A 16,482-nucleotide genomic window follows, 5' to 3' on the forward strand; every position below is an offset into this window, starting at 1 on the left:
GCTCCGATGTGTTAGTGTCGTACGTGACAGAAGGTGCGAAACCTTCTCAATTTTTTTCCAAAGTGTCCATGGATGACATCATGAGATCTTGACAAATCTCGTGATTTTTAGAGTTCGTTGTTTTTTCTAGAATTTATAAATCATTGGACCACACGTTTGTGGTCGTATTTTATGACCAAGATGTTCGAAATTTCTTTTCATTTTCTAGGTAAGGCCCTCGAGTGGACTCACTAACATGAATAGGATTTTTCCACTGAACTTATTCCATTATTTAAAACACTTGCAATTCAAATTTGCCCGTAACCGAAAAAATCCTATATGCGCTATAAATTTATTAAATATAGCAAACTGATCCACAAATATATGAAATTTGAACATGTAGTATCACATATTGTGTGTGGAGAGTGGAAAAAGTTTGGAGGGCAGGGGAGGAAAAAAATTACTATTTCGCCGAGTGTCTACAAAAAACACTCGGCAAAAATGGACTTTGCCGAGTGCCGCTGGGAAACACTCAGCAAACGGTTTACTTTGCCAAGTGCCGCTGGGACCGACACTCGGCAAAGTTACGGTTTGCCGAGTGCCGCTAACGGGCACTCGGCAAAGTGCAAACGCCGGCCACGCTACGTAACAACGGTCGCGCGTGCTTGTCACGTGATATATATTTGCCGAGTGCGCCATTTTGCCGAGTGTCATCGTCGCTGTTTGCCGAGTGTTTTATTTGTGACACTCGGCAAACATGTTGCTTGCCGAGTATTTTTTTAATGCCGAGTGGTTATGTAGATACACCCGGCAAACATGTATTTTGCCGAGTGCCCGATAGGTTGCACTCGGCAAATGTAAAAACACTCGGCATTATCTCGGTTTCCGGTAGTGTAAGGTGCCTGCTAATAATATAATGTGTCGTTGTCTTTGCATTGCATTGCGTCTTCAGATTTTAGCGTCGATATAGTTAACAACTTAACGATAACGTCGTAGCCACGGCAGCTGCGCACAGGCAGCACAGCACGCCCCCGGCGTGATAAAAAGCACAATAAAAAAGAGATGATTTCTGGTTTCCTCAACATGCTCTACACAGAGAACACAATAATTCAAGAACAGGTTACGTTTTTCCTACGTAACATGTTCCTTGGGTTTAGCCGGTCTCTTATAAATAGACAAAAGAAGAACTTATACTTGTTTTGCACTCTTGATTTCCACATCCATTTGAAGAGAGATGCTGGTATGGTACCACGTAGCTAAGAGTAAGCTAACATTCATGGTTAAATCACAAATGCGAGGGGGACTCGCTACTACATAATACATCATCATCACCGGCCCCCAAACCTACATCACCGCCAGTTTTGGGGGTCGGCGGTAAAACGTCGGCGGTGATGCGAGTGGGCATCACCACCAAACCAACAACCGGCGGTAATACCCATTCAAAAAAATAAACATAAAACCCTGCTGCCCCACCAGCTGCTGCCCTTGCCCTTTTCGGTGAGAGAGAGAGAGGTGTACCTGGGTCGCCGCCGCCACATCCCGCGTCCGCCACCCACGCCGGCAGTCCCCACCGTTGGATCCCACGCCCGCTGCACGCGCCGGTCATCCCCACCGGATCCCGCACGCGCCGGCCGTCCTCACCACCGGATCCTAGGCCCACCGTGACGCACAATGCCTCCTCCTTGTGCGTCGCTGCAGCCGCTCCCACCCCGCATCCCCGTGTGCTGCCATCGCTCCTCGCCCCGCCGACGCTCCTCACTGCCACGAGTGAGCGGCGAGCGAAGGGGGGAGGGGAGGGGCAGCAGGAGAGAGAGGTCTGGTGGGAGAGGGAGAGAAGGAGGGGGCTGGGGAGAGAGGCCGCTCCGGTGGTAGACGGAGAGGGAGGGGCTGGGAAGAGAGGCCGCTCTGGTGGGAGACGGAGAGGGAGGGACTGGGGAGAGAGGGAGATGGAGTGAGGGAGGGGGCTAAGGAGAGAGGGAGGCGTAGAAGGGATAGGATAGACGACAGACTTCAGGCTTCAATTAACTTGAGTCAATAAAAATTTCGGATCCGACCGACCAGGCTTCACCGCTCGGTTTTCTCTAGAGCCGATGGTGAAAACTATCACCCATAGTTCACAATTGCAACCGGCAGTGATGTAAGTTTTCACCGCCGGTTCTAACACCTATTATGTCTATCTACAATCCAGGACCATCGATGGCCATGAGCGAGGTGAGCGACCGCTCATGGCCCCCAAAACAAAAGGCCTCCAAATTTTGACAGCCAAAAGTTCTGTGCTTTAATCCCTCATATTATACATGTCAAATGCATCCACAACAACTGAATGGTCGCAATGAGCATTGTCCTGTGCCTGCGTCGCCGTTGCGACCATGTCCCTTGTGCTTTTCCCATTGCAAACTTGCGAGTCGCTCGGCAAATTGCAATTTGTGATCCTGTCTACCATCACCGCTGCCTACAGCGAGGCCCTAAACATAGACGAGATGCAGCTTATCAATCCCCATTTTGTATTCGCACACACGGCCCTAAATTTCTGGAGACGGCCCTGCTACAATCTTAACCGGTGGTGAAAATGTTTTACCACCGGTTCGACTGAAACCGACGGTGATGGTCCGTTTGTGATAGCAACTTATGTAGTAGTGACTGGGAGTACGTGGTATACATGTAGCTTCCTGTAGCCGCATTATCAACAAGATTTTTCACACGTAACAAAATCCGGCTAACAGAGAAAAGAGTACGATGATTTATTAGTGGAAAAGTCATGCCCTTTGTTTTAATTAAGAATTCATCCTGCTTTTATAGAAACCGAATAACGTTTTGTTACATACTCTCTGTTGGGGTTACCAGCTACAGTCACTAGTCTTCGCAAAAAAAAAAAAGCTACAGTCACTAGTTCGAGCTGTGAAAAAAGAAAGAAGGCACTCAACCAGAGCATCTAAACTGGTAGGACCCAAGACACAAAGTAGGAAATTAATTTAAAGTAGATCTTCAGCCGTCTCCTGCACCCTCTCCTTCTTCGGATACTCTCTAAGCCAGATCTGTCAGAAAAAAAAAGTGCAGCCCTTCCTAACCTGTCGTCTTCTATCCGTGATGAACACTGCATTTTTCTACAACTAGTGATCAAGTGGCTGCCGTTTGGAACTATAGCATTTCATGGCCGGATGGCCCTCAATACGTGGGCTTCACAGGGATGACCCCCACGCGCGAGGTGATGATGTTCAAGTTCAGTGGTTCACTGCTAGCTGCGCAAACAGCGTGCAAGGCCACCGCCGACGCTAGCGATGCTAGCAGGCAGCCGGCGCAGACCGGAAGTCCGGAATAGCAAATAAACCGGTGTGGCCGAACACCGTCTTTGACGAACTGAAAGAACAGCTGCTTCAATTCATATATATTGCAGTATATGAAATTCCGGCATGAAATGAAAAATCTCTTGCGCCGTTCGCATGCTATCCATCTCGAACTCCGTGCTATCCAGTTGCTATAGTATTTGTGGTCGTAGCGTACGCATGTGTAGCTGTCTCGCTTATTCTCAAAGTCTCCCTTCATTTGGCGGCTTGGAGACACACAGACACGCACACCGGATAACATTGTAGTATAGTAGTATACCGTAGTGGGCGCTCGCAGCCTGAAGGTGTCGCCGCGCTACAATATTGTCAGCGGCCGCGCAAGATGGAGTCAAACTCAAACCGATGGATTTCATTTGTCTGATATCAGTGAATTTCAGAGCTAGGTCAGGATCCCAGATTGCCTAACAGCTGCTGCTTGGACGCGTTCGCTTGGAAGTCGTCAACGATGGACGGAAGAGAGAGTGCCCTCAAATTCAGAACTGGTTTCGATCAGTCAAGTACTGGCTGCGGCACAAGAAAATTCTGTGCCAATAAGTACTCATATTCATGTTTGCTAGAATGCAAGCTCTGTAAGAGCTCAGGTAACTACTACTCCCTCCGTTTCAACTGCTCCCTCCGTTTCAAATTTTAGATCATTTTAACTTTTCTCATATATATTTATATAAACTAAAAAAGCTAAAACAACTGCAATTTGGAACAGAGGGAGTATATACAATGCGAAATTGAGCGATCACATCTCAAACTTAATTAATCGGCACGACATGATGCGCCTACTTCTTACCGGTAGGTGCTGATGCCTAAGTGTAGGCTTGAAGCAGCTGAAATATTAGCCGATGGTTCCAAAAAGTAAAATTTTGTCTGTTATACGGAAAGTAGCTATATAGTATATCTCAGGTGGTGACGTAATGATATTGCAACTACTTCCTCCGTCCCACAAAGATTGTTCCTTTAAAAATTTTTAAACAAGATAGTAGCAATGCTAAAAGTTCAAAGTATCCCTAATAACTCTTCTTAATCGGATGGATTACCGAGTAGAATTAATTATGCATGCACGCTTGCAGTAATTGTCAGACCTATTAGCCTTTCTTATTTAGCAAGTCTGACTCGGGCATCAATGGTGGGAGTAAATGATCGATTCATTAACTGGGAGCAAATGATAGTGCCATGTTGCGCTTCAAGATCGTTTTTACTCAGGTTATCCTTCTAGTAAAAGAGGATTGGAAACAATCAATGTCGGAATGGCTAGAGCGTACATTGTAATCTTTTTGATTTTCTTCTTTTCTTTCTTTGTTTCCTGAGCTGTACCTTTTAAACTGTTCTTTTGTTGATTAATATATATCTAGTAGGGTTCATCCCTTCCCGTTTCATCAAAAAACTGGGCCAGAAAGTATTATGAGAGTTTTTGTTGGATTGTCTGAAAGTTATATGGATACTCTTTATGGGATAAATTTTAAAGACTAAATAAATAGTCTTTGTGGGATGGAGGCACTACGGGAAACATACTAATTGCCGAGTGCCACAGGCACTCGGCGAAGGCACGAAAACACTCGGCAAAGCCTTTGCCGAGTGTAACACTCGGCAAACAACACACGGCAAATTTTGTGTCGGCAAACATTACTTTGCCGAGTGTCAAAACTCGAGCACTCGGCAAACATTTTGCCGACAGCCAAAAAACACTCGGCGAAAAGATATACTCGGCGAAGTAGGCGCTGACGGCAAGTCATGCAGTGAGTACTGGTACCAAACATGCATCTTGAAGTTTGTCTTTGTGGATCGGTCATATGTCCATACCCCTTCCTCCCAAGCACGGAGCAAATCATCAATCAGAGGCTCCATGTACACACTCATATTATTCCCCGGATGCTCTGGAATTATCAACGACAAGAATATATTATGTCGTTGAAAGAGGACGCCAGGGGGGAGATTCAGGGGGATAACGAAAATGGGCCAACAGGTGTACGGGGCGGCCGCCATTCCATAAGGATTGAACCCATCAGTTGCCAATGCAACACGTACGTTACGGGCCTCTAGAGCTCTTGCAGGATAAATCGCATCAAAGCTTTTCCAGGCTTCAGCATCGGATGGGTGTACCAGCTTCTCAGGATTATAGCGACGGCTGTTTTTGTGCCATGTCATCTGTTTCGCGGATTCTTCAGTCATGAAAAGCCGTTGGATCCTCGGTATGAAAGGAAGATACCGTATAACCTTCACAGGAATTGCGAGCTGCTTTTCTGATCGTCACCAGAATCTACCTCCAGAAACCTAGATGATTCGCACTTCACACAGTATTTTGCTTCCGCATACTCTTTCCTAAATAAGATGCATCCTTTCGGGCAAGCATGTATATGCTCGTATGGCATCTTAAGTGCACGAAGGAGTTTCTGTGCCTCATACATGCTCTTTGGCAAGATGTGACCAACCGGGAGCAGGCTTCCAAAAACTGTCAACATAATATCAAACGCGTCTCGACTCAAACTAAACTGAGACTTCACAGCCATTAGGCGTGCAATGGCATCTAGTTGAGAAACCTTGGTATGGCCGTGAAGGGGTTGCTGTGCCGTAGACAACATTTCGTAATAAGCCTTAGCGGTAGCCTCTGGCTCCTCCTCCCTACGTGCTTCTTCGAAGTGTGCTTCATGACAGTCATTTAACATGTCTCCCACCCCGGCATCATCATCAAATTCCTCGATGCGTTGTCTCAGGACCTCCTCTCTCCCACGGTCAGATTCACCATGGTAGATCCACCTGGTGTAGTCTAACGTAAATCCATTCTTCACCATATGTTTGCCCATGTCTAGCTTGGTTTGCCGACGCATGTTTCCACATTTGCTGCACGGACACCAAGTCGATCGAGCACCTTTGACACTTGCAAACGCCCGTTCCAAGAAAGCATCCGTCTTGTCAATCCATTCATTGGTCAACGTATTCTGACTACTACGACCCGTGTACATCCACTGACGATCCTCCATCCTCTACCATTTAAGCGAGTAATACAAAATTCACATTGCATATACACGTTCCTATATTGTCTACTAGGTAAAGATAGGTCCTAATCCCACCCGAGGATGTATAGGTGGGTTTAGTATCCATGGTCTACTCCGACCCGAGATAAAATTTCAACAGCACCTCCCTGCTGTTCTCCAAATACACGTCCTTGACAGGAGATTGTGTATCTGGAGAACAACAGGAAGGTGCTGCCGAAACTCTATCTCGGACCGGAATAGACCATGGATACTAAACCCACCTACACATCCTCCGGCTGTCCAAAAAACGTGGACAATTCGAAACAGATACGATTATAGATATGCAAAGATCTGCATATTTCTAAACGTATCTCTTTCGAATGGGAGACGCCTAACTATGTTACGTGATATACGAACATTATACGGAAAGAGAGGTGTAGCATGCCTCACCTTGCTATCCTGCAAAGTGACGAGTCGAGGACGGTCCTTGTAAGCCTCTCCTGCAACAAAAGAAACAGAGCACTGTTTAAGTCAAAATTTCGGCAGCAACTCCCCTGCACGGGGAGGTTTCCAAAACCTGCAACAAAATAAACGGCACGATAGCCGACAAACACAATCTCACCAAAGAGGCGGCACGATGGCCAACAACCACAACCACCTCTCTACATTAAATACCACACCTCTATTCTTTTCAACATTTTCTAATTTCCACTCTTCATTCTTCTCTAATTTTCTAAATTCATACCTCTAATTTCTAAAATAAATCCTACCACATCCTACCACCTCTCTAGTCTTTTCAACATTTTCTAATTTCTAATTTCATACCTACTCTAATTTATAATGTGTAGCGGCATAGAAACTTACCGGAGGGGCGACGGAGGAGCGACGGCCACGGACAGAGGAGCGGGGGTGGCCGGGGCCGGCCGGACCGGGCGCGGGGGGCCGGTGCGGGGGAGGCCGGGGGGCCGACGGCCGGCGGCCGGCACCCGGGTGCCGGTGCGGGGGCGGCGCGGGGCGGCGGCGCGGGCGGGCGGCGCGTGCGTGTGCCTGTTGTGCCTGTTGTGCTGTTTGGTGTCCGCGTGAGGCGCGTGAGGCGCTAAGTGTGGGTGAAGTGGCCCGCTTTGCCGAGTGCTCCTGATCTAGCACTCGGCAAAGGCTTTGCCGAGTGCTAGATCAGGAGCACTCGGCAAACATTTTTTTTTTCGGATTTCAAACTGCGGCTGACAGATGGACCCGCGGCGAGGTTTGCCGAGTGTCCAAGGGATGACACTCGGCAAACAGGCTCTTTGCCGAGTGCCCTCCTGTGACACTCGGCAAATAGGTAATGTTATTTGATGTCCAAAGTGGTTTCAGTAATTAAAAGTATGTAAAGTTTGCAAAAACCTAGTCAAATTCACTAAACATTGCGTATTTCATTTTTTAAGTAATATTATTCCATTATTTCATGGATTTATAGCTCATATTAAATTTATATCTATTAAATTCATATACGTGCAATTAATAAATAAAAATTACCAAACGGATCCGAAAAATTCCCAAAAATTGACATGAACCAATCTATGTTCTCTATGGTCTATAAAAATAAATTTGAACTCAATCACAAATTTAAGTATCGATTCGACTCAAAATCTTACCGGATCCTTCCAACTTCTACGAATCCTCTCCGGAGATGCTTCGAATTCTAAGCATCATATGTCAAAACTTGTGCGAAACCTTGTCAATTTTTTACCACAGCCTCTGCATATGAAATCATAGCATCTTAGAAAATCTCGTGATTTTCAAACTTTGTTTGTATTTTTTAGAATTAAAAAATCATTTGGCCACACGTTCGTAGTCATGTTTCCTTAACAAAATGTTCGAAATTTCTTTTCATTTTCGCAGGTGGGCAAGGTGGTGGTGGCGGTGGCGGTGGTGGGCAATATGGTGGTTCTGGACAAGGTTCCGGTTCCGGATCTGGTTATGGTCAGGCTGGTGGATATGCACCTTATGGTGGTGGATATGCTCAGGCTGGTGGTCAAGGTGGCGGCGGCGGTGGCGGTCAAAGTCGTCCAGATGGCAGCAGGTATGGTAATGGCTCGGGAAGTGGTTCTGGGTCTGCTGGTAGCGGCGGTGGACACCCATAAAAAGTGAATTTTTCAGGAGTGCAATTCAATCTGATGCGACCATGCTTACTAAGTAATATGGTTCACGTGTACCAAAATGTTTTTTTTACTTGCATAAGGAATAATTGGCCTTTCCATGGCTTCTGTAATAAGAATGGCACGTGGTGTTGTACTACCATACCAATTTATGTTATGGAAGTGTTAATCAGATTGTTTGTTCATTGCCTTCTCTTACTGAGTGTATACACGAATGTTGGTAATTCTGTATATGTATGCATCTTATGTTTTGCATACTGTGCAACCGCTGCGTCGTATACGAGTGTTGCTCTCGATCCATCCACCCTCACACGATGCTGCGCCAGAATGATGGATGAGACATGAGTCTAGTAAGCAAAGAGAGACTTAAGTGAGTAGGGAGAGCGAGTGCAATCTTAAACCCTGGAAGATGTACTTGTTGGGTGGTGCGCCTAATCTTATCTTACTATTACTAATTGGAAGATTCTTTTGAAGCCTCTACGTGAAGCCACCTAGATCCTAGGTGGATACTCTAGAAAATAGAGAAAACTAAGAAATTATCAAAAAAACAAAACATATAGCCATTAATTGGTAGACTTAAATCATCATAGCTATTAGACCTATTGTATTTTCTAAAAATTGCCCACCTCCGCCATTATGAAAATAGGCTAAAGTAACCTCCTAAATCTATATCTAAATTACCCACCTCTGCCATTATATAGAATAAATTAAAGTAAACCCTAATCTTCATCTAAATTACTCAATTATGCCATTATAAAAATAATTTCAAATAACCCCTAACTTTGCAACTAAATTGCCCACCACTAATAATACTTAAATCATAACTTAAAATAATATCTTAATTTTGCATCTAAATAATCCACATATGCTATTATTAAAAATAACACGAAGAAACCTTAAATTTGAATCAAAATCACCTTCATTATAAATATACCCCAATGTACACCAATGTGATTCTAAATGGTCTATTTCTTACTCTATTGATATAGAATATAATAATTAAGGTATATATACATTATGTGTGTTATCATTTCTAAATATATAGAGGAAATGGTAATAATATAGATTTCTATGTTAAAAAAATAATAGCTCAAACTTAGAATCTATTAAACAAATTCAAACCCATACCGGCTATATAAAGTAAAAAGTTAAAGATTATAAATATAAATGAAAATATTATATAATAATTAGTAACTAAAATCTATCATAATCGAATGAAAATAATAAGTATATATGTCGAAAGCTGCCTGAGTAAACATGTCTGGGTAGTGGTGGGTTAGGGATTGGAATGTTACTCGCTGGGGATGAAGCTCTGCATACGGCCAGGCAAGTGAGTCTTATCGTGCTTGATTTTGCTGCCCACCGCAGCCACCTGGCTCGCAGCTCCCGTTGGCTAGCCTCTCTAGCTGCAGTGGCTCTCTTTCATTGGTTCCCATGTCCGTGCAGCCAAGCTTGCTTGCTAGGGAAATCGATTGGTTGCTTGCATAGCCCATGCTCAGCAGCCTTTGCTCCTTTGCACACTCCTCCAAGCAGCTTGTTCCAGCATCACGTGATCTGGACCTGCTGAAAACGGCCGATTTCTACGTTTCTCTCTGGAGCTAGCCGTGGGGGTGTCTTTGCACGACGAGAGAGCTTGCCTCGGCTGCTGGATCAGGCAACCAATTTAACGATTCCAGCATCCCGCGAGCCGGTTCAGCCACATGCACGAACCAATCAGACCTCTAGTGAAGCACATGCTAGAGGAGACGGAGGAGGTGATGTAGATAAAAATAGCGATCTGGGTATGGTTTTGCAACACCCCAGGGAAGTTAGCAAACTTCAGTAAAATTTTAATTTTCAAATAAAACAATTATAATTTATTTTGGGATAAGTAACTCAAATTCATCCCAAAATTTAAATTCTTTCGGCTTTAAAACATGCGTAAATCATTGCCTTCCAGTTTTGCATTTATATATTCAGTTAAATTTAAACCTTTGAGTCCCAATCTAAATATCTATATCCATGCCAAGACCATCGAATTCAAATCCATTCAAGAAATTCCAAAATCAATTATCTATTCAAATCTCATCAGGCGCTGAAATTTAACTCTCTCCACCCCACTATTCGGCCTGGCCCAGCAGCCACAGGCCGAATATTCTTGACTATCCACAGGCTCTACTCGGCCTTTTTCCTCCGAAAGCAGCCAGCAGGCCGATTGTATGTCCAGAGCAAAATTTCCCAATATATAATTAACGGGATATCTCAATATCCCTGCTATTCATTGTTATTCGGAGAGTTGTTTTGCAGTCTCCCAATAATTTTATCCCAATCCAACTATCGTATTGGGAGAGTGACAACTCCTTTATTTAAAGAGATTGGGGCGTATTATTGGTTTGTCCTAATAATTAGAGAAATTTTAGAATGGTTGGAAAAAATATCCTGAAAAATCTAACAATGAAAACAAAAATTGGTGCTTAAATTTAATTTTTATAATTATGTTTTAATCAGAAGGTGGATAAAACTTATATAGATAAATGTATCGCAACAACTGGCAAGAACCATGAGACAATAAAGAACTCTATTGAAAGTTTCACTCTCCCATCACAGAAAGCTACTTATAGGCGGTCGAGCAGCAGCCAACAAATTTTTTTTACCTTAGCTCCGGTGCCAAAGAAATTGTAACGTCTCGCTTTTTAGGCATTTAAAAAATACGTACTTTTAAAAATCTTTCTTCAAACTTAACATAAATTTATTTTCTCAAAATAATTCAACTTCGTTTACTTTAAAACTATGTATCTAAACCTACATATGCGATGCACTTGAAACCCCATTCTAAACCCGACTCTCAAATCTCAAGAACGGTATCTCTTTCTAAAACCTGGGATTAATATTCAAATCTAGTTTGAATATTAATTTCCAAATCGAACTCATGTGAAACCTTACCTAAACACTCCCCTTCAATACTCAAGCCTTTGATTCCATTTATAAATTTCTTTGAATCTCCGAAATCCTAGGAATGACCCTTTTAAAATATTTTCTAAAAACCCTAGAATTAATATTCAAATCCAAATTGAATATTAATTCACACCCCTATGAATTCGCCACCCTACTGGGTAATGATCATACGTCTGTAATGCATCGTATGTCCCAGAATAGGTCCCATTCTCCTACCCTTTCCGGGTAGTCGATGGCTATTCACAACTACTACCTTAACACCAAAGAAGAGTCCGACCCAATGCTTTATTTCTGTCTTAGTGAATCCCGATTCGACATTAGAAGTATATTGATTCTTTCCCAATAAACAAAGACTCTTTTCTGTAAATACTGCGTATTTGATTCCATCCATAAATCGACTTTCCCTCCTATGCTCTGAGTTCCAGTATCGATAAGAATTCGAAACATTTCTAGATCTCAAAATCTTCAAGAATACTCTATTTTCATGCCCAAACCAAGCCTACCATTCAACTTCATTCAAATTTGAATACAAAACCAACCCAAAAACCCCTTAAACAAATGTGGAAACCCACTATTCTCCTAACAGGCCACAACCTCAATTTCGGGCCGTGTGCACTCATGGCCCGGCTCGTTCCCGCCTTTTTCCCACCCTCACCCCGGCTTGGTCCTCTTCGCTTGGCCCAGCTTTGTCTCTTGGCCCACCTACGCGCGCCGGCCCATCTTCAGCCCAGCGTTGCTAGCCCAGCAGCCGTGGCCTACCCCGACCGTCGTCTCCCTCATCCCCTCCTTCCCCTTGCTACCTCCGCTGCCATCGTCCGGCACCCCCTCCGCCACACCGCATTTACCACGCCGCCGCTGCAATTACCGCCCCTCTACGCGCTGGTACATCTCCCCTCCCCTCACTATCCTTCTCCCCTTCTCCTGTCGTGCCCTCATCGTACCCTAACACACCACATTACGCGCACCCGCGCCGTGCGTAGTCACCACGAACGCTGCGCATGACGCTGCACCGTGTCACTTCTGTCACCTTCTCCGCCACACCCTCGCCCGCATTAACTCCAACCCAATCCCCTCCCCTCTCTACCCTTCCTTCAGTCTCAAGGAAGCCACCCCCCTCTGCCCTTCCCTGACAACACCGCCGCGCTACCATGCGCTGCGCCAATGCTTCCCCTCCTTCCGCCAGCCGCCAACACGAGCGCCTGCCTTGCCAGTGCCCCTCCCCTTTCCATCCTTGGCCGCGAAGGCACCCGCCTAGGGTACATCGCCCCCGGCCGGCCTCATCTACCCATCCCCTCTCGTCAGCCGTCCTCATCCACAACCGTGTGACCCGCGCCACCCCCTCTTCTTCCCCCCTATTGTGGGCAATGGATTTTGGCTAGCAAAATCTCGTCAAATCCGGAGTATGGGATAGCCGTCTGCTAGCGTGCATATGCTGGAATCACATGAGAGGATGAGTCGCTAGCTTACATACAAATGGTGATCGGCAAGTTTCTAGTGACTACGAGTATCTTTCGGTGGCGGTTCGAACAATGGCCTGTTCAGAGAAATTTTAGCTAGCCGATTGACTGTTCGTTCCAGAGAATTCCAAACCTCCGTTCTTGTTTTTGATCCAACGTGCAGAAGCTATCCGACATGGAGTCAAGGAGTTCTAATGTAAGAAATGGCTTCGTCGGATTGGTCAAGGAGGAGGTGATTAGAATAAACAAGGCAAGAAGGAAAAAGCCCGCGCGTATAAGCAAAGGTGACTAAAGAAGGGAAGTTTTCAGCCTACTTTGTGCGCACCACGTGAGGAAGGAGTTCGGGTTAATTACACATGCAGGTTGTTCTTCTCGCGAACAGGTGAAGGAAGCTTCGTTAGCAAGGACTGTACGTATGGGAAATTAGAGTATATGTATCTTAATATAGATATTTATTGTTAGGCAAGTTTTGGTACGGCTCAACCAAGAGTCATAGGAGTCATTAGTCTAGGGTATAAATATTTACTTCTGGCTATTGCAATAATCGATCAATCAATCAATACAACCTTTTGATGTGATGCCGCTAAAACTCTAGGAGTAGGAGTAGAGTAGATTCGACGAGTTCCTTCCTGCGCGCACGATTGCATCGGCTTCGATCTCAGGCGAGCTTGTAAGTACTGTCACCCGGTCATTACGACCCTTATCAGAACTTTCTAAGTTAAGTCTTAGGCAAGTTTTGGTACGGCTCAACCAAGAGTCATAGGAGTCATTAGTCTAGGGTATAAATATTTACTTCTGGCTATTGCAATAATCGATCAATCAATCAATACAACCTTTTGACGTGATGCCGCCAAAACCCTAGGAGTAGGAGTAGAGTAGATTCGACGAGTTCCTTCCTGCACGCACGATTGCATCGGCTTCGATCTCAGGCGAGCTTGTAAGTACCGTCACCCGGTCATTACGACCCTTATCAGAACTTTCTAAGTTAAGTCTTATATTCTGAAATTCAATTATGTGGCTAGTTATCAAGTTATCTTAGATTGCATGTAGAACTTTATAGACTTTATCCAATATTCTGCTTGTCTTCGATGTTGCTCAAAATTATCGAGTTATTTAGTTTTATTAAGTTGCATCGTATTAGTTTTATCAAGCGCTCACGGTTATCGAACAGCTTAGATCTAGTTTGGTTATCTTCATCGGCTCCCTGACCTTGTTTAAGCATTCACGCATGCTTTTATTTCTTTACATATGCTAGGTCTGATAGATTTTTACCCCTGCCCCTCGTATGTTGAGAGCCGATGCATCGACTAGGTATCATCCATAATTCATAGAAGCACGATGACATCATTGAGCTGATAGATGTGCGTACGAGGCCTTACTGCCGCAAGCCTGTCTGTTAAGTTAATGGGCTGAAGTTAATGTACTCTTATTATTCATGTTACCTTATCTCAGTTCAATATACTTATCATGACATTGATTAGATCCATTAGCTTAATCAGCTTATAAGTGGTAGGCAAGAGGTCCTTGTTTGCTGTGCTCTAATCTATTAGATTAATAGGTTGATGTCAATGCCCTCTCATTCGTGTTACCTTGTCTAAGTTCAATTACACTTATCAAGATAGATCTGTTAGTCTATGTGATGTGCGCATGGTTAGCAAGGGCTCCTTTTATGACTGTTGTTTTACAATGCTTTATCTTAGCCCGTCGGCTCTTACAGCCGATGGCACATACCACTAATGCTTTATTTATTTACACCGCATGATTACATTAAAAACCTATCTACCGTGGTGTTTATTCCAAGAACGTCTAACATGAGTTCGAAAGGCTTTGCCACCGATCGGCTCAGGAATTTAATATTTACCTTGTCAATTTTCATGTCAAATCTGGCATGCCTTGCACCACTCGCAAACCGATTTGGAGCCTGCACTGGAGTTAAGCAGATCTCTCAGATTCTCCGTGTTGTTCAACGCAGAAGCCTGAAGTCCAATTTTTGCGTCAACACCTATAATGACCCCTCCACCTCTCCACTCAAAGCTCGCACATCCTCCCCACTCTCCTCAAGTGGTAGACGTGCCGGGCGCGTCGAAAGCCTTGCTTTCGTAGGCGTCACTCCGCCACCCCGAGCTTGAGCTCATGGTTCCCCAAGGCCGCACCCCCTCCGGCCTTCCCCTAGCATCCACAACCCACTAGCCGTGTTCTCCGTAGCCTCCGCTCCATCCCAGTGCCACCTGTGAGCCCGGTGGCGTGCTCTAGCCGGATTTCGGTGGCAATTCAGCGAGCGCAGCCACGCCTCACGGTGGAGCAGCGAGCGGCGCCGCCTAGTTCCCCAAACCGGTATGCGCCGTTACCCTGTTGTCTCCTTCCGCCTCCCCTTTTCTCTCTGCCAAGCGGGCTCGGCCGTCAACGGCGTTAGCCCTACCATCCACTCTCCTCCCTCCTTGGTCCGTGCACCTGGTGCACATGGACCCCCCTCACAAGCCATGACCCCAGCCCACTGCACCGGTCTACGAGTCTACGCCACAGTGGCCGCGGCCCCAACCCCGCTGCGTCAGCCCATTCAAAACTATTACGTGCGCTCGATGAGTGCACACAAATCTTCACTTCAAGCCCTTCCTTTACTCCAAAAAATCCCAAAAATTTCTCAAAAATCTAGAAAATATTAGAAACCCAACCATGCCTTTATTTCCCATTTTTCATCTCATCTGAACACTTTTCTATCCTATCCCTAAGATCTTAGAGCCCAACCCCATTAGGAAATATGTCACACCTACTCCATTTTGGTATATTTAATGATCATGAATAAATCCGCAAGCGCACGGATATACCATTGTAGCATTTCACCCAAGAGTATTCCCAAGAGTATTGTATTTCCTAAAGGAAGGTGGGTAGGTCAAAAGAGTTTACTATGCATTTGACTATATCATAAGATGGATAGACAATACTCAAGGTAGGGATAAGATAATGATAGATAGAGTAGTATGACACACACAGGAATCATCTCAAGATAACTAAGCTAGGGAGAAGGGCTAAGAGTTAGCTCTAGGTTCATATGTACTTCCTATATATTGCATAGATCATATAAGCATACCATACATACACATTGTATAGGGACCAGGCCTATGCACCCAGGCACACACGGGGAGACAGTACCCTACCAGTCTGCTGGCGTACTTACTGCTAATTTATGAACTTCTATAGCATCCCGAACATGGAGGATTACAAAGGACGGACAAGGTTATCACTACCTGCCGCCTACCCCTAGCAATCCATGGGGCAAACTCATATCCAATGAAGCTAAGCAATCCAAGCACCATGCTTGCATTGTTAAACACTCGAACCATCCTGGCTATGGTGACAATGGCTGAAGCCACTATGGAAATGGTCACTGAACCGATGCCATAACATAGATCAACTAGTCTATACATGATATGTATGCACACAAGGTATAACATGTAGCAATGTCTATAAGCACACATGAGAGTATATAAGCCTATACTATGATAGCAAGGGCATACGACTAGCATACGAGCGTATAAGCCTAGCATATCATTATAGCAAGGGTATATAGCCAACTTATGTATAGAAGAACCAAGCACAACACTATATAAGGAAGATGAATACTTTGAATAGAATAAGGTCAACCTAGGAATGTAAGATACAAGAGGCA

This window comes from Setaria viridis, chromosome 9 (assembly GCF_005286985.2).
Source record: "Setaria viridis chromosome 9, Setaria_viridis_v4.0, whole genome shotgun sequence".
In the NCBI taxonomy this organism is placed as follows: domain Eukaryota; kingdom Viridiplantae; phylum Streptophyta; class Magnoliopsida; order Poales; family Poaceae; genus Setaria; species Setaria viridis.